Source organism: Megalobrama amblycephala, linkage group LG4, assembly GCF_018812025.1.
Source record: "Megalobrama amblycephala isolate DHTTF-2021 linkage group LG4, ASM1881202v1, whole genome shotgun sequence".
NCBI lineage: Eukaryota > Metazoa > Chordata > Actinopteri > Cypriniformes > Xenocyprididae > Megalobrama > Megalobrama amblycephala.
The window spans coordinates 55,613,620-55,632,214 of NC_063047.1; the positions used below are offsets into that span (position 1 = coordinate 55,613,620).

Consider the following 18,595-nt stretch of genomic DNA (forward strand, 5'->3'; position numbering starts at 1 on the left):
ATTATGGGATATGAAGTCCAGGGAAACAAGGGTTCTGTGACATAATATTTGCTTGAATTATTTTTTTTATTCAATTGATTCATTAATGCATTCAAATGATGACGTGCAAAAAAATGATGTAATTGTTTTTTTATATACCTTTGTAATTTTACAGTAATTTTCACAGATATTTCAGTGTTATTTACATTTCAGAATAGTTTATTATTTTTTTCTGAAAATAGACAATAATAGCATAAAAAGCATGAATAAGAGAAAAACCACACAGTCCTTCAAGTTGAGCTGATGACACATTCAATAAACAAAGAATACTATAATTATAGTTTATGTGCCTTTATATTTTTGCAGCCTATTTTAGCTGATATATCAGTGTTATTTGCATTTCAAAATAGTTTATTTTCCTTTAATTCTGAAAATAGACACAAAAAGCAACACAATACCTTTAAAAAAGCACGAAAAAGCCAATTAATCACGTCAATTCATAAGATACCAGTTATCAGTGCCAATATCACTCCAATTCAACACATGTGTTCTATAAAACAACCAATATGAATGTCACACGTGCACTGCTGCGGTTTCTGTCAGGTATCAATAAACACACATTTACCCTCCCCTTCCCACATAAACAAACCCACCCAAAAACACAAGAAAAATATTACATACAACAATAAAACCACACTTCCCTCGTCCGGTGGCCGTCTAGACACTTTGTCACACTATACCTCCATACCTCCAGCCCCTTCCAAGACACTCCCAGAACCGCCAAGAGTCACTGATGCAGGAACGTCCCCAGCAACTGGAATTAGTCCGTCATCCACCGAAGTTGTTGGTCCCGAAGAACTCTCGGATACAATCTCTGAGCCCGGAACACCAGCCACAGCTGGCATCCTATCCGCTGAGGCTGTTAAACCCACCTTGCCAACTGACCCTCTAATCCTTGAAAATTATGAAGCCATCTTAACGATTTATGATCTGTCCTTAAAACAAATTCCCTTCCCAAGAGGTAATGCTTAAAATAGTTCACAAAAGTAACCATGTTGAGCAATTCCTTCTTAGTAGTGGCATATCTGCGCTCGGCCTTGGAAAGGGCACGGCTTGCATAAGCCACCACCCTTTCCAATCCCTCTACCTCTTGTGAAAGAACTGCGCCAATCCCAAAATCGCTAGCATCAGTGTCCAAAATGAAAACTTTTTTTGGGTCAGGATATGCTAATATAGGGGCTGAAATAAGATGGATTTTTAACTCCACAAAAGCCTTTTGACAAACTTCATCCCATTTAAACCTTTTTCCTTTTTCTGTCAACTGATGTAAAGGCCGGGCTATTTCTGCAAACCCCCGCACAAACCTGCGGTAGTAAGAAGCCAACCCTAAGAAGCTCCTCACTTCTGTTTGATTAATAGGCACAGGCCAAGCCCTAACAGATTCTACCTTCCCTGGGTCGGCCTTAACTCCCTCAGCTGAGATGACATGTCCTAAATACTGAACTTCTGTGGAGAATAAATTACACTTTGATGGCTTAACTTTCAAGTTAGCAGTCTTCAGTTTACTCAAAACCTCCCCTAACCTACTCAAATGCTCCCCAAATGTACGGCCAAACACAATAATATCATCAAGGTAGACCAAACATGTGGTCCACTGCAGATCAGCCAGGACTAAGTCCATTAGCCTTTGGAAGGTACTTGGACCATTAGTAAGGCCAAAAGCTAAAACGTTAAATTCAAATAGCCCTTGTCTGGTAATAAATGCAGTCTTGGCCTTATCCTTAGGTGCTACCTCTACCTGCCAATATCCACTTGCTAAATCAAGGGTACTAAACCATTTTGCATTGGCCAGACTATCCAAGGCGTCATCAATTCGGGGGAGGGGGTACGCGTCCTTGCGAGTGACATCGTTCAATTTCCGATAATCAACACAAAAACGCAAACCCCCATCCCTTTTCCGGACAGGAACTATAGGCGCTGCCCACGGGCTACAAGAAGGTTGAATAATACCTCGATCTTGCATATGTTTAAGATTGTCAGCCACTTCTTGTTGCAGGTGAAGCGGAACCCTTCGGGGAGCCATCTTAATGGGCCGTGCATCCCCAGTATCAATCTCATGGAGGGTCAAGTGAGTCCTTCCCAAGTCAGCATCACTCACGCTAAACACACTCAAATTCTGACTAAAGAGTTGTCTAATAGCCTGAAGCTGCCCTGGTTCAAATCCCCTATTATTTAGGCCTAATTCCCTGATCAAATATTCTAACAACCACGGCTTATCCCTACACTTCCCCAACTCTTCACCACCCACTTCTACATCTGTAACCAGGGTTCCCAAAGCCATACCTTGTTTTAGTATGAGTGGATCATCTGCTACATTAATAACTCTCACTGGCAGCCTCCCATTATCTACCTTACACACAATTCTAGCAACTAATGCATCTCCCATAGTTAAAGTGCCTGGCTCCAACATTCCCTCTACACTTGACGGCCCTCCTTCTACTACCCCCGTAATGATTACCTCACTCCTAGGGGGGGAGGGTAACATTCCCTGAGACAGTCACTGAGAACATCTGACCTACATCATGGACAAAAAATAATGGTAATTTCTTCCCCATAATGCTACACTGCCTACTCCCCAGATCAATAACCGCTTTAATTTTTTGTAAAAAATCAGTACCCAACAAAATTTCTTGTGTCATAATATTGGCAACTAAAAAATCTACAATCAAAACAAGATTATCAAATTGGAATGTTGCCTGCTACCTCCCTAAAATTTCCATCTGACTACCATCCGCCACTGCTACTCGACCCTCATAATCTAATAACTCCACCCCACCCCCCGTGGCTTCCCGCCAAAAATTCTGAGATACAATGGAAACCTGTGCACTTGTATCAACAAGAAGGTTACAGTCAACTCCCCCCACCTTTACTTTTAAATACATCCCCCATCCCACTCCCCTCACTGGGCACTGCAGATCTAAGGCCTGACATTGGGAGGGGGGCTGGCATTTGGCCTTCTGAACCAGCCCCCTCTAGTTTCCCTGTACATATGGACAATCTCTCCTCAGGTGTCTATTACAGCCACACTCCCAACACACCCTTTCGGCCATTTTATCCACATTTGCTCCTGCCCTACTCAGGTTCTTCCCCTCCATTGCCCTACTATCCACTCCTCTCTGTGCCACCTGCATATTTTGTACAGTAACCTGTAGAGCTTTAACCTCCTGCCTTAAACCCTCTACAACCTCCAATAAGGCATGAAATTCAGGATCAGGGGAAGAACCAGCTGTCAAACCCTGGACTCTGGCATCTGCAGGAGAAGAGTTTTGTTCTAATTCTCTTATGAGCTCAAGTTCAGCAGCTACATTAATAGCTTCCTCTAAAGTCTTTAATTTGGCTGTTCGAAGTTGGACACGCAAGTCAGTACGACCAATGTTTGTTATAAACTGATCTTTTGCTAACAGATCTTGTGTAGCAAAATCTACAGAAGGGTAGGCTTTATCAACTAAACGCCTCAAAGCATTGCCAAATTCTCTTGCTGTTTCACTAGGGAAATGTTTACGTGATGTAAAGTTTACACGATTCCATTCATCACTATCACAAGGTTGTAAACATTTGGTCATAGCCACTTTTAAACTTTGATAGTTAGCTTTATCATTTGGGGTCAAATCACTATATATATCTCTTGCCTTGCCTGATAACAATAAGGACATAAACTTCAATTTGAATGTTTCATCCCAACCATTCACTTCAGCTGCCATCTCAAACTGTTCAGACCAGTTGGCCCATTCCCGGCCTGCCCCTGTAAAAGTTTCTGGCATAAAAACAGGGCGCTGAAACTGGCCAGTTTGAGAAGGCATTGTCATTTGAAATGTGTTACTAGATACTGGTGTTGGTTCATCAGACTCCATGATTCAACAATAATATAAGAAAAAAAGTGGTCTGTATCAATCTAGACCACTCCACTGCCACCACCTTTATTTAACCCGGTTAGGTCCGGGATAATCCAGAGTATGAACATCCACAACACCAATATTAACAATAAAGTATCTTTTTATTAACACATTAATTGATTAAAACTTTGGCTTTAGGCTGAGACACATTAAACAGCAGTATAAAACCCAAATACACACTGCAAAACCCAATTCATCACTTCAATTCATAAGATACCAGTTATCAGTGCCAATATCACTCCAATTCAACACATGTGTTCTATAAAACAACCAATATGAATGTCACACGTGCACTGCTGCAGTCTCTGTCAGGTATCAATAAACACACATTTACCCTCCCCTTTCCCACATAAACAAACCCACCCAAAAACACAAGAAAAATATTACATACAACAATAAAACCACACTTCCCTCGTCCGGTGGCCGTCGAGATAATATAGATCCATTCAACGTCACTAGCACAAACGGGCGTCCCGGTGTGCAGATACACAGTCTCTGATCACAAACAGCTCACAATGCATCCATTCAAGTCTGCCGTCGTTCACATAGCGTTCATCCTGCACAGGATTCAAAACGAAAATCAGGCCTGTTCTCTCAATTCCATCTGCTCCTTAAATCAAGTCTGTCCATTTTCTCTGCTCCAGGTGATTCATATCAATCAATCAGCATACCGCTCATCCTCGCTAGACACATTGGCCCTGTCCCAAATGGCACACTCCGGACTTGTGGACTTCCTCAGAGTCCACACTTTGGTGACGTCATGTAGTGCAGACCTATAGGGCCCTTGGTGCGAGTCCACGAGGGCGCATTGAGAGGTATTTTTGGGACAGACTCGATCGTCACGCCGGAAATAACGGTCTGGTTGTTTTTTGACAGGAACTGCAGGTTCGAGGATAATATTTAGCATCAAGAACAGGTTTCTTTTCTTTTGCATAATATATTATCTCCATGTCAACTACACAGCCTGCTTTTGCTTATGCCACCTGGGCATTAGACAATATTTACATGCTTATTTAAATAATACAGTTGTAATAATACATAATGTTCCATTTGAACTAAGATTACAATTTTAACACATAATAAACATGTGCGTGAGTTTCAGTTGAATTTACAGGTTTACATATAAATACTAGGTTTACATATGACTCAGTAAAGCCCTGACATTCGGTTCTATTTATTTAATGAATCATAATGCGATCGTATTATTCAACGCGCTATTATGTTTGAGATATCAACCACTGGTCGATGACCATAATGTTTGTATAAACTGTAGGTAACAACTGGTAAAATGTACACCTAGGTCAAAAAAAACGTAATGATACCTACACTTAAATATTTTCTTCTCAGACATGTCATCAATTGCTCTTGAGCAAAATCTCCTCCCATCCGTTTCACAAGGATTCCTGGGTAGTTAAAGTGTGCGGAGCCTGCATCTATGCGGGCTTCGCGGAAGACCGCTTCAAGGGTACAAAGGGGGCACTGCTGAGCACACGTCAGAGCGTTAAAATGCTGAATGGGACGGCCTACGGACTCGTAGACTCGGCGAGCACGCGCAATTTAAGTCCACGAGACCGAAAGTCCACATGAAGTGCGCCATTTGGGACAGGGCCTTTGTCACAGAAGCTACAAAAGCGGAAGCGTCGCGTCTTTTAAGGTGGACCGGATAGCGTCAATAAGAAGCTGCGAATAAGAAGCTGGATTCAGCCTCGTCTAAAAACAGCACTCTTGTTGGTGTGATAACTCGCATATCATAGGCTCGTGTTATAGCTAAATAAATAAAACGGGCACTCGTTAGGCCTAAATGTTTTTTTTTTCTTTCTTTTTTTTTTTCATTTTGATGTATGCCTATTCCTATTGTGATGGCAGTCGAGAGAGCGCTGAAAACTCTCGAGAGCACATAATTTAGTGAACAAATTTATAGAAATGATCATTCTCTGTAAAGCAATGAGACGTGAACATATGAGAATTTATCAAGATTTTTCTAAATGTGCGCTCTTTTGGACTAAGCCTAATTGAAGCGGTTTAAAGTAGCCGATCGCAATGGAGTTGATGCGGATCAGCACACGTGTTATTCTTTGAGAAATAAAGATAAATATCAGGTTGCGCCGTTTGATTAAACTCTAAGCGCTCTAAGCGGTAAACGCTCAAGTCACTACTTTGGGCTGATTATAGCCCTCTCTCACACATTGCCAGACAGTGGAAATACGGCTAATGGATATTTGGCATACAAGTTAGCCTCATTGATCTGAGCTTATACATCTTGAATTCGATCGGGTACTAAAAAAACATCATTGCTGGATTATTTTGACTATAATAAATAAGCAGATGAATAATAAGCAGAAGTAGCCTATACTGTTTATCACAGATTACTTTGGGACAAATTTACCAAGGACATTTGTTTAGAAACCATTTAAAAATGTATACATTCACATATAAGTAACACCTGTTTGGGTCAAAAGTGAGAGATTTTTTTCTGTCTCTCTTAAAAAAATAGAGAGACTCTGAGAAATTGTTTGCGTAGTAGGCATGAAAAAAGCAGGGTAATATTTGAAACATAGCCTAATAAAAATAATAAAATGATCTATGGAAAGGAGTGCCATGTCTTTTTTTTTTTTTAACATGATAAAGTATCTGCTTTCAGGAAAAAATTGGACCTGTGTTGGGCTCGCGTGGACCAGCGCTCAGTGGAAAAGTTTCCAACCTTGGAGAATGTTTTGGAGATGGCAAGAGTGGCCGTTGCCACTGCGCATTTGAAGGGGTTGCGGAGCAGTTTCAGGATTATTTTGGAGAGGACACCATGGCGAATCAATGGGTTCCATTCAATTTCCCAGCAGAGCTCCGTGATGGATTAAGCATCCAAGAGGAGGAGGCCCTACTTGACCTGAGCTCTAATATGGAGTTGCAACAGAAGATGCGTGAAGTGTCGCTTGCACACTTTTGGCTGTTTGTGGAGACATAGTTCCCGTCCCTCTCCATAAGGGCTATAAAGTAATTATCCCATTCACGTCCACTTACTTGTGTGAGTGCGGGTTTTCTGTCTTGACCCTGATAAAAAGCAAGTACCGGTCGAGGCCGTGGAGGTCGCAAGTAGCGGTGGAGGGCGTCCTGCGCTTGTTCCTGTCATCACTACGGCCCCGCATCCACTGTCTGTGTGCAGCGAAGATGCAGACTCACTGTTTCCATAAGGTAGAGAATAACTATTTATTTTTATAACTATATATCTATTTATTTTTAACACAGTGTCCTTGTTCTTCTTTTTCTTCTTCTTCTTCTCCTTATTATTGTTATTATTATTATAGTTATTAATGATATTAATATCATGTCTTTTATTCAAATGGGGAGGCCCCGGTGAATTGATGTTCTCTGAACATTATCGCAAAAAAAGTTTTCACATTTGGTGGTTTTTCAGGCATTTCAAAAAAGGAATATTTCGCAAAACTGCAATGGAAAGTTTTTGCGCATTTACAGTCACCTGACTTAGAAGACGAGGTGTGTTTGGGGTCCGTGTATAATAATAATAATTATCATCATTATTATAACATTTATTAGGCTACATACTGGGCCGCATTAATGCACGGGCTTACCTGGGCTTAAGCCCAGGGCCCCGGGCTGAGGGAGGGCCCCGGTGATGCCGGAAAAAATATAACCGCATTTTATAATGTGATGACTGTCCCTTTAACATCGCTTTGATTTGAATACATGTGCTGTTCTGCGCGTGAAGTTCATTACGACGCGCCGTGTCTAGCAGCAAGCAACTAGTATCAGTATCTGGACAATGCGGACAGACCCAGTCGCGCTGCCTGTGTGCGTACACAACGCGTTTTTGCTTTGAAAAACGCGAGATGCGGGCAGTGGAATGGGGGAAACCGCAAGGTCTTGAGACGCTTTTTAAAACTTTTAAACTTTTAACTTAGCTGAACTGATTCATGGCTTTAGAACACCATGTCATGCATCAAGACGCGAGCGCAGCGGTTCTGCACATCCTTCTAGCGCATGTTTACATAGAAAAACAAAGAAAAAGTAGCGCAGAAAAGCGCGTTCTGTGTGAACAGCCCCAAAGAAGACAATGTGTTCGAAATTTTAAAGACGTGGTGCAGCGCTACTGTAGAAGAGGAAAGTCAACTGCGCCATCTTCTGGACACTTTTAGGCATTCAGGTTAACAAGCATCCAGGCCACCATAGTTATCATGCACTGATCAGCCAATCAAATCACCGCATTGTAGGGTGACTGTTAAATAGAACCGTAAGTTTCGTTTTTGCTTAGTCAGAAAGAGATGGTTCTTGTGTTGTTTTCTGCCGATTCCTGTCGAAGTTGTGTGCGTTAATGACCAAAAGTAAGTGTATTCATCTTGTACAGTGTTGTTAATGTTGATTAAGATTATTTGTCGAGTTGTTTATAAAAGTAGACGGATGCGCGGAAGACCCGCGGTCTGCATTAGCGATCGTTTATGTAAACATTAAGCACTCTAAACCAAATACATGTATGTAGAATGATAATAATTCAAGTCATTAATGCGATTGTGAGATATTTCCGCCTAATTTAGAGAGTAGTTAGTTCAGAGGTGTGGTTAATTTGTCAAACTTATACTTAATGTATACATACTTTCATTTATGCTGTTCAGTTTCTAAAGCTTATATGTTTAATGATGCACATTATATATGTATATATATTGCATTACAGTACTGCTTACAGTTTACATCTAATGATGTTATCTGATAGTTTACACGTGATAATCTTATCCTGTTTGTTCCAAATCACTTAATTTATGTAATTTTATTTTTCCTTTCCTTTGTTTAGACCACACTTAAAACTATACACAACCGTGCTCAAGATTGTATACCAATGTAACCTATGAAGAACATTAAAGTAACCTAACTGGACTTCCTGTCTCCGTGTCCTTACCGACACCCCATGGCGATGACCAAGTTAACCTAAGAACTAGCACACCTTCCCTACAGCTACACTTATTGACTGATGTGCGACCCTTCACTCACTGAACCCTGTAGTCGTCAGTAGTCCAATAAAAATACAAATCATAGCCTACAAAAATACAGTTTCTGAAAATGTTCAATGAGGTACTGCACTTAAAATGTTGAAATGTTGAAATTAACAATGAACAATACTTTTATTAACCTTACAGATGGAATCTTATTATAAAGTCTTACCATTTCATATAAATCCAAACAGTCATGCTTGAAGACCATCTTTAAATATTTACACAAAGGCCATAGCATTATTAGACACATATTGTATGTATGTATACATTATTTGCTTCCATTTTAGAACACTGATTATTATTTAAATAAGATTTGTATTGTATTACAGTGATGTTAAAAGAGAACTGAAATCGAATGCATTTTTAATTTGTTTATATATATCTGCTGCATAACGGTACAGTTTGCTTTCTCATGACACTAGTTTTAATTATACAACTTTGTTGCATAACGAATCAATAAAAGCGTCCAGCTGGATATAAACTACATATTTAGAAGACACTTTTATCCAAAAAAAGTAACAAAGCAATTTGTCAAATGTCATTCATACAGGTTGGACAATAATAATACAGGGCTAAGATTATCACAAATAAACACAAGATTTTGACGCATATCCAAGGGTTTGTGGGGAGTGTGGAGTGTGCACTGCATGGCAGGGAGGCGCGGGCGCGAACACTTGCATTTTCCTATCAACAGTGGAAACAACTTAAAATACTCTATCATTTCTGGTCATACAGAAAATGATAATACAATGATCTCCATGAACTGGAGCGCGAGAACTGAAACAAAATAGCCTATGTAGGCGAAAGCTTGAAATGTCCACTTTAAAATGAACAAATTCGAATCGAAATCTAATACCTTCTGATTATGTAATCCGTATTTTTCTCTAAAGGCGCATCCGTTTAACAGCGGAGATGGAGATATGTTTTTAGCCGACCCTGATTTAGAAAACAATAGTTTATTAATAAATAATTAAATTAAAATGCCTTGTTATTTTTTCAGACATTTATTATCATTAGCCTATAACTCATCTATAAATCACCTTTCTGTAGGCTGTGGTTCCAGAGACATATAGCCTAGCCTATATAGGCTCTTCTCATTCAGCACTACGGGAAAAATATCATTTCCAGGTTATAATTTGGCCTTAGAACACCAGTTCTAAGTTTTGAAAAATAGTTTGCGTTTTAAAAAGAGGCCTACAACAACCGTTCATTTTTCGTTTTGCAAATACGGGTTAAAAAACCAAAGTCGAATAGACACAAAAGTACACCGTTTAGACAGAATATGAGACAGTTCTTTATTAAATTCTTAAAAGAAACTATAATTACACGAATACTGGATTCTAACCTCAAAGAAATGCCACAATCAAGACCTCAGAGCAGAAATGAGGGAGAAACACCCAGAAACTTTATAAAAAATATATTATTCATAAGAATTTAAGTTAATAAAAACATCTAAAACAAACAATAAATGTATTATTTAAATTTGTATGATGACAACTGTCAATGCGTGAACATGTTTACATTTAGGCTATTTCAATAGATTTTTTCAGTCAGTGAAGCCAAATAATTGGGTGACAAATAGCATGCATATATAGACTATTAATTTTACAGGCTAAAAAATACAGTGTTGGGAAAACTCTTATTTTGAAAAACAATGACCAATCAGATTTAGCACCACCCACAGGACCCAATCGGAATATCAAGTGGTTTTTCTGTTTTCCATGCAAGAACGGGAAAACCAAAAATCAAGTCATAATTTCGTTTTTTCGTTTTTCTAAAAAAAAACACATGAACGAATGATACCTGGACCGTTAAGTTGAATTCAACACTGTTTACATTACATGAATGTAAGTAATGTAAATAAATCTGTAAGTCAGAAAATCAACAGTAACTAAACATAAGGGTCCGTGTACGTTTTGATAGTTTGTTTTCCAATTTGAAATGAAATAAGCAGAAACGAGAAAACGGTCGTTTCCCGTTTTTTCGTTTGTTAAAAAAAACGGAAAAACGAGATTTTGACTCGATTTTCGTTTTTTTCGAGTCACGGATAGAAAACGGAAACACGACTTCAAAACTTGTTTTCCACATGTGGGCGGTCATTACACGCCCCTTTCAGCTGATTGGTCTATCAAATCTGAGCCAGTGACGTCATCTTCAGTTCGTTCAACAAAATAATAGTCCTCTGCCGCTATATCAGTAGTGTCATAAATCGGCTTTCTTCTGTGCAACCTAACGCGTATTTCACAGAAATATGTTTGCACAGATAAAAAAAAGTAAAAAAAAAAAAAAAAAAAAACTACAGTAAATTTAATTAAGTCTGTTTTTAAGCTGTCATTGTGTTTTTAAAATGTAAAAAAATGCCTCTACATTTGTTACCAAGCACATGACATCCTTTGGGCTACTACCACCGATCAATAGGCTATAATGATAGACTATTCTCTATTATAGATCAGTGGCTACTGCACTCTTTTTTTCTTTTCTTATTTTAATGTTTTGTTTACATTTTATACATTTAAATTCAATCATTTAGCAGACGCATTCCTTGCAGTAGACTATGCATATTAGAAAATAGGCTATCCACTAGGTGGCAACACCTAATAACGGTATCACCATCGGGGGGCTTTTTAGTTTTCCTTGGCTTATAAATGGCCATACAGATTTTATCTCTTAAATTAAACACTTTTATGAACACAGTAAACATTATTATATGTCACAGTTTACTTGCTATCCTCACTTTTTCTGTCTTTCCTTCGCTTTTGAATGAATTAGCTATAAATGGCCCTGAACATTTTACTTTCAATTTCGATTTAACGGCTATTGGCGATTCTGCGTCAATTGCTTTAGTGGACAACAGCAAAACAAAAACTCTCGTATATTAAACAGAGAACTTTTATTATCGTTGTAATTATTTTATTATCTTTTATCATCTTTGTAATTATTTTATTTTGTAAATATTCGTGGCTTAAACAGCGGGAAAATTTACTGTAGGCCTATGCAGTTCTGTGGATGTTTTGAAAAACTTAAACTAAACGAAAATTATTGTTGCCTTGTCAATATAATTTCTGTTTTTTCCCCCTGACTTTCAACTGATGCGATCATCGTTTCATTAACCGACAAGATTATATTAAATTAGAATTAAACGAAATTTGATAAATGTCTGTGAATCATTTAAAAAATCCCAAGGGTTTAGTTTTAGCCTACATGAACAAATAGCAAAATAAACAACAGAACATGAGGGTTCATCATCATCACGCACCTGCAGCGCTTCTGTGAAAGGAGAACAAAGGATTCAAGTATATAAAAGGAATAGCCTAAATAGCCTATGTCTATGCGCGAAATTTATTTCACTTAAGTAATTAACATATTACCAAAATGAAAGGGGAAAAAATCCGACAATATGAGTGTCGGTTCATTTTTGAGAAGTTCACAGAAAGGAATAATTTCTTTGTTTATTTTACGAGCAATGTTTTGTTTTTATTGTGAGTGTACAAAATAATAGGCCTATTTAACCCTTCACAGATTCGAATGGTGTTACATATATTTGACCATAAATGTCTAAGTATTTTAAGTTGTTTCCGCTTTTATAAGAAAATTCAAGTGAATGCGTCGGCGCCTCACGCGCACAACATCAGTTTTAGTAACTTGACATCACAGCCTGTTAACTGTCAAAATAACATACATTCAACCAAATATATAAAAAGTTATACTGCTCATTTTAAGTAGTCTGTCTAGGCTACAATAAAAGCGTTTAAATAATAAATATAGTTTAGCCTCCAAATCGTGAATATTGAAACATTTGGATTTGTGTCAAATTAGAGAGGTAGTTAATGCCGGTTTCTGTTTCAGTTCAGCTTTAAATTAATTCGTTTTGGCTTAACATTTATAAATTATTTTTGCCATAACTAAAATAGCTATGTAGCTGTAATTTTGATCTTTAATGTTTGATCTTTACATATTCCCTCAATCTTTTAAGGGTTATTAACATTAGCCTATATTCAGCAGGCAATGTTAGGCTATATAAAATAAATAAATAAATAAAGAGAGATGAGCTATTGTTCGTTTTTCAAAATTGCTTACACTACTTATTTATTGTGATTTATTCTATTTATTCAAAATAGAATAAAATAAAAACTGTAGTTTTTTTTTTTTTTTTTTAAATCTGTGCTTTTCATCCGCTCCTCTGTGTGGGTAGTTTCACTATGCATATTAAACTACAAACAGCATTACAACAGTCTGTGTGCTGATTGACATTTCTGAAATAAATATTTCTGTGAAATTTTTATGACATCTACTGATATAGAGGCAGAGGACTGTTATTTTGTTGAACGAACTGAAGATGACGTCACCGGCTCAGATTTGATTGACCAATCGGCTGAAAGGGGCGTGTAATGACCGCCCACATGTGGAAAACGAGTTTTGAAGTCGTGTTTCCATTTTCTATCCGTGACCCGAAAAAACGAAAATCGAGTCAAAATCTCGTTTTTCCGTTTTTTTTAACAAACGAAAAAACGGGAAACGACCGTTTTCTCGTTTCTGCTTATTTCATTTCAAATTGGAAAACAAACTATCAAAACGTACACGGACCCATAAGTTATCTATTTTATTTGTCCATTAGTACTGTTGATAAATTAAGGAACATTTGTGTTTGATAAAAAGTGAGTTAACACATCAGCAACTACCTGAACATGTAAATGTAGTAGTCAGCACATGAATCACAGAGGAAACTTTAATCTTGTCTGGATGTTACAGGGACAGATGAGCACAAGTGTTTATCCAGTGGAAAGAGACTGATGAAGGAATGCTGCCATCAAAGGCTCTGAGTGAGTATTCTATAGAAATGAATACAAAGTCTATTTAAATCTTAAGTTGTAGTTTATTTTTAAATTATTGTTATTTGAAACTGAGTTATTACAGCACTTTTCTGGTTCTTGATGTCTGTATATTTGCTGCAGAGCTTTTGTGGTGGAGCAGAGCCTGCAAGGTAAGGTGACGGCGGCATTTGTGGACAAAAAAAAACCTGAAGCATATAAAGTAAGATCATTTTGTTACTTCTAATACAGAAATCAGATGACATTGTGCTGTCAAAATGATTGCATTTATATTATGTTTGTGCATTTTTGTAGGATGTGAAATGTCCTGGGACTGGTGTGAGCACTGAGGATGGAGAGTCACAGCAGCATCCTGGAAATGGTATAGTGACATGGATGAGACCCTCCATCATTCCACCTGCCCTTATTTCCTCATCTGGCCCGGATGTTGCTGTGGTCTCTTCATCCTCAGTGAGTCCAGAGTCAGCGAGAGCATCTAGAAAAAGACCAAAGGACAATGAGGATGTGATTTTGGTCAAGTTTGTTCTGCTGGTTTCTGTTCATACACTGGAGCCCAACTTTCATGAGCTTCAAAAACATCATCAAATAATGTCATGAAGCTTCTGGAAGTCAGGTAGGTTCTTTTGACTGATATTGTATGAATAGAAACTAGCAGGACAAACTTGACCAAAATTGTGTTCAGAAGAAGAAGAAACAGGGATTGAACAGCGTGAAGGTGAGTTAGAGTAAATAATGTCTGAATTTATTTGCTTGGGTAAACTAACCCTTTATGCCCCCAAATAGAAATTGTATGAAATGCATGTATGCATTTATATTATAGTTCCTTGAAAAAGTAAACATTAAGAAATAAGCTGCTTTATTAAGCGTTTTTGCCTGAGACACTTACAAAAAAAGGATTTACAAAAATCACATTTACATTATTTACATTTATGCATTTGGCAGATGCTTTTATCCAAAGTGACTTACAGTGCTCTTATTACAGGGATGATCCGAGTGGATCAACCTGGAGTAAAGTGTCTTGCTCAAGGACACACTGGTGGTGATGCTGCGGAGATCAAACCACAAACTTCTGCTGCTTACCAGTTCAATGGTTTAGCTCACTACACCACAATAATAAAGCTACAACAAAAAATAGCATGTAATTGTAAAAATACACTATATTGCGAAAAGTGTCGCCTGCCTTTACGTGCACATGAACTTTAATGACATCCCATTCTTAATCCGTAGGGTTTAATATAGAGTTGGCCCTCCCTTTGCAGCTATTACAGCTTCAACTCAATTGTGAAGGCTTTCCCCAAGGTTTAGAAGTGTGTCTATAGGGATTTTTGACCATTCTTCTAGAAGTGCATTTGTGAGGTCAGGCAGTGATGTTGGCAAGAAGGCCTGGCTCGCAGTCTCCGCTTTAATTCATCCCAAAGGTGTTCTTTCAGGGTGGGGTTAGGGCTGGGCGACATGGCAAAAATGTAATCTCGATCATTTTTTCGCATATCGATAGATAACGATATATATTTCGATATATAAACTGTTAATGCTGCCAGCTTTAAAAGAGTATCCCAACTATGACTGAAGCCACAAAAATTTGAGGGTTTATTAATTACATTTTAAAAGTATAGTTTATTAACAAAAATAGATTACACATTTGACCTTAAAAAATTAAGACAACTTACTAACTTAGTGTGTGACTTTTAATTATAAACAAGCCTGAAATACACCGGGGACTTTACACAATTGCAGGCTGGTCCTTCAGATTCTTACAACCATCTAAAACACTTTATATAAAGGCCATAAGGTAGACATTGTCATAATTCATCAACTTGAGTTAATTAGCAATCGCTTGGCATAAATCTGCACTTTTCATTAATTGAGAATCACTTTGAAGCAGCCTGAAGCACTGTTGTGTGAGCCTGTGGAAGTGTAGAACGTGCAACAATGCCGTCTTGTGACTTTGCAACATGCAGCGCTCTTTGTGAAATATCCACCGCATCTCTGCAGAGCACGTGGGAATGTCAGCGGGAGTGAACAGTTCTGACGCACACATAACAAGCAGGCACGAAACAGGTAGGGCGAGGTAAGATTTTCCACTAGTTAATCGATTGCGGATGGTTTCATTATCTTGGGCGGATACAAAAGTATTAGAGGATAAAAATAATAAAAGCATAAATGTGTCTCCAAATACTTGAGCAGCCGTTAAAGTCCGCGTGAACCGGAAGTTGCAAACGACTTTTCTCCAGTGCTGTGACGTATTTCCAAGTGAAACGGAATATTGAATAGAGGGCAGAGTTTTATTTTAGCACTCCTCCTCTCCATCTCTCGCTCATAGCAGACTAATGATTGCAGGGGAGTGGTTTAAGCGTTTACAACCCAAGCCGTCAAACTGATGTCATTAGAGAAGGGGCACCGTTGCAGAGGGGAGGAGCATTTTCAGATTTTGATTAAATATTACGAAGCCAAACAATTTTTTTGTGTGGATTGACTTGCACAGATGAATTGTTCACCACAAAACTGGCAATTTGAGCTAACAAAATAAATAAGGTCAATTTTGATTTCATGTGTACTTTAATATACCTAATCTGCGCCTGGTTGCTTTTCAAATAACCAAACCACTTCCATATAACTGAATTCGTGCTACCTTTTTTTGTCAACAATTTCATCATTTTTGGATAATAAATCGAGGTTAGTTTCACTTTCGTCGCTGCTTCTACTCATTTTTTGTCAGCCTTGTGTTGAGTTTTCTTTGCAAAGTGCCGTAGGAAATTTACTTTGTTCTTTGACGTGAACGTTTAAAGCTGCACGCTGATTGGCTGTTGTCGCATACTTCTGCTGTATGATTGGCTCTTATATTAATCCATATTGAGTAAAAATGCCTAGAGCTTATCATCGTTATCGACATATATTTTATCGCGATTCGATATGATATCGTTTATCGGCACAGCCCTAGTTGAGGTCAGGACTGTGCAGGCCAGTCAAGTTCCTCCATTTTTAAGCTGGCTATTATTAAACCTCTTATTAAAAAACCACAACTTGATCCTAGAGAATTAGTCAATTACAGGCCGATCTCAAATCTCACTTTTCTGTCAAAAATACTAGAAAAGGCAGTATCATCATAACTATGTTCCTTTTAGAAAGAAATAGTATCTGTGAGGATTTCCAGTCAGGATTTAGACCGTACCATAGTACTGAGACTGCTCTCATTAGAGTTACTAATGATTTGCTCTTATCAGATCGTGGTTGTATCTCTCTATTAGTGTTACTGGATCTTAGTGCTGCATTTGACACTATCGATCACAATATTCTTTTAAATAGACTCGAAAATTATGTTGGCATTGTCATGGTTCAAATCATACTTATCTGACCGTTATCAGTTTGTAGTAGTAAACGAAGAGATGTCATATCGATCACAATTTCAATATGGAGTACCGCAAGGCTCAGTACTAGGACCGTTGCTTTTCACTCTGCACATGCTACCCTTGGGAGATATCATTAGGAAGCATGGCATTAGTTTTTCACTGTTACGCTGATGATACTCAGCGCTATATTTCTTCGCGCCCTGACGAAACTTACCAATTCACAAAATTAATGGAATGCATAGCTGATATAAAAAATTGGATGACCAGTAATTTCCTAATACTGAATTCAGAAAAAACAGATTCTAATTTTTGGACCAAAAACTTCTTCACATAATAACCTAGAATACTGTCTAACACTTGATGGCTGCTCTGTTAAGTTGTTCATCGTCAGTTAGGAACCTGGGTGTGCTCTTTGATACAAATCTTTCATTTGAAGGCTATGCTACTAACATCTGTAAAACCACATTCTTCCATCTTAAAAATATATCTAAACTACGGCATATGCTCTCAATGAAAAATGCAGAACAGTTAGTTCATGCGTTCATGACCTCAAGGCTAGATTACTTTAACGCTTTAATGGGTGGTTGTTCTGCTCACCTGATAAATAAACTACAGCTCGTACAAAATGCAGCAGCTAGAGTTCTTACTAGAACTAGGAAGTATGACCATATTAACCCAGTTCTGTCAACACTGCATTGGCTTCCTGTTAAACATTGTATAGATTTTAAAAATCTTGCTAATTACTTACAAAGCACTAAATGGTTTAGCTCCTCAGTACCTGAGCGAGCTCTTAATGCATTATAGTCCTTCACGTCTATTGCGATCTCAGAATTCAGGCCAGCTGATAATACCTAGAATATCAAAATCAACCGCAGGCGGTAGATCCTTCTCCTATTTGGCACCTAAACTCTGGAATAATCTTCCTAGCATTGTTCGGGAAGCAGACACACTCTGTCAGTTTAAATCTAGACCAAAAACCCATTTCTTTAACCTGGCATACACATAACACATTATCAATTTATATTTTCAAATCTGTTAAAGGATTATTAGGCTGCATAAATTAGGTTAGCCGGAACCGGGAACACTTCCTATAACACCAGATGTACTCGTTACATCAGAAGAAGAATGGCATCTATGCTAATGTTAGTCTTTCTGTTTATCCCGAGGTTTACCGTAGTCAACCGGATCCGGGCCGTATCCAGGTGAGACCAAGGACCTGCGCCTTGACACGATTACAATGCAGCCCTGAAGTATCAGCAGAGATTGAGTCAACTAGATCATCCACTGTGACGGCCTCATCAACACGACAACCAGTGGCACAGCTCCTCAACAACCGTCCATACCGGCCATACCGGCGTGACGGTCCTCAATTGGATGGAACTGAAATAAATACTTTGAATGTTGCAATCCTATCGGACTTATGATAGCAACCTGAGTCATAAAGCACTGTTCGCCAGAGGAGAACTGGCCCCCCAACTAAGCCTGGTTTC

The 18,595-nt window shown here is 38.3% G+C and overlaps 1 long non-coding RNA gene across 2 annotated transcripts; it reads left to right on the forward strand.

Moving 5' to 3' along the window:
• Nucleotides 1-7,129: 7,129 nt before the first annotated feature.
• Nucleotides 7,130-16,077, forward strand: LOC125267982. 2 transcript variants are annotated; one of them, XR_007184763.1, is made up of 5 exons: nucleotides 7,130-8,266; nucleotides 13,679-13,749; nucleotides 13,882-13,960; nucleotides 14,053-14,473; nucleotides 14,741-16,077. It is a non-coding gene; the product is annotated as an uncharacterized LOC125267982 (long non-coding RNA). The 2 variants fall into 2 exon arrangements; XR_007184764.1 differs by lacking the exon at nucleotides 7,130-8,266 and adding an exon at nucleotides 13,432-13,584.
• Nucleotides 16,078-18,595: the final 2,518 nt, after the last annotated feature.